Source organism: Triticum dicoccoides, chromosome 7A (assembly GCF_002162155.2).
Source record: "Triticum dicoccoides isolate Atlit2015 ecotype Zavitan chromosome 7A, WEW_v2.0, whole genome shotgun sequence".
NCBI lineage: Eukaryota > Viridiplantae > Streptophyta > Magnoliopsida > Poales > Poaceae > Triticum > Triticum dicoccoides.
In genome coordinates this window covers 369,309,246-369,309,845 of record NC_041392.1, presented here as the reverse complement: position 1 = coordinate 369,309,845, position 600 = coordinate 369,309,246, and positions in this window count along the sequence as shown.

Here is a 600-nt window from a genome sequence, read left to right as displayed (position 1 = left end):
AGAGAGAGAGAGAGAGAGAGACGGGGCCCGGATTTATAGGAGGGAGGGGAGAGGCGAGACGTGGAGGAGGGGGCGGGGTAAGGCGGCGGCGGTGGCGTAGCCGAGGCGGACTCGCCGGCGTGCGGCGGCGGGAGTCGTCCCGCGTCGGGGACGAGGCGGATGGGGCGACGGCGAGCTGGGCTGGGCCGCGGGCTGGCAGGAGCTGGGCCGGCCCAGTCGGGGAGAATTTTTTTTAAAAAAAAAACATTTCCAGACAAATAAAAATAATAAAACGAGATAATTAAAAATATTATATAGGCATATTATATATCAAAATTTTCAGAAAAAGATTTTCTACAACATGAGCATTTTTATAACTTCAAATAAAATCCACAGAAATTCAGATAAATCAAAGAGTGTTACTGGTCTATTTTAATCCAACTAAAATCATTTTAAAAATACCAAAATGATTTCAAATTTATTTTTCTCCAATTTTCTAATGTAGGGAATCATGTTACCCTATTTTCCATATATTTTATTTTTGGAGAAAAATAATTTGAATAAAACTCAAATAAATCCAAATTGAAAATTAAATTCAAAAGAACTTTGAATTTAATTCTT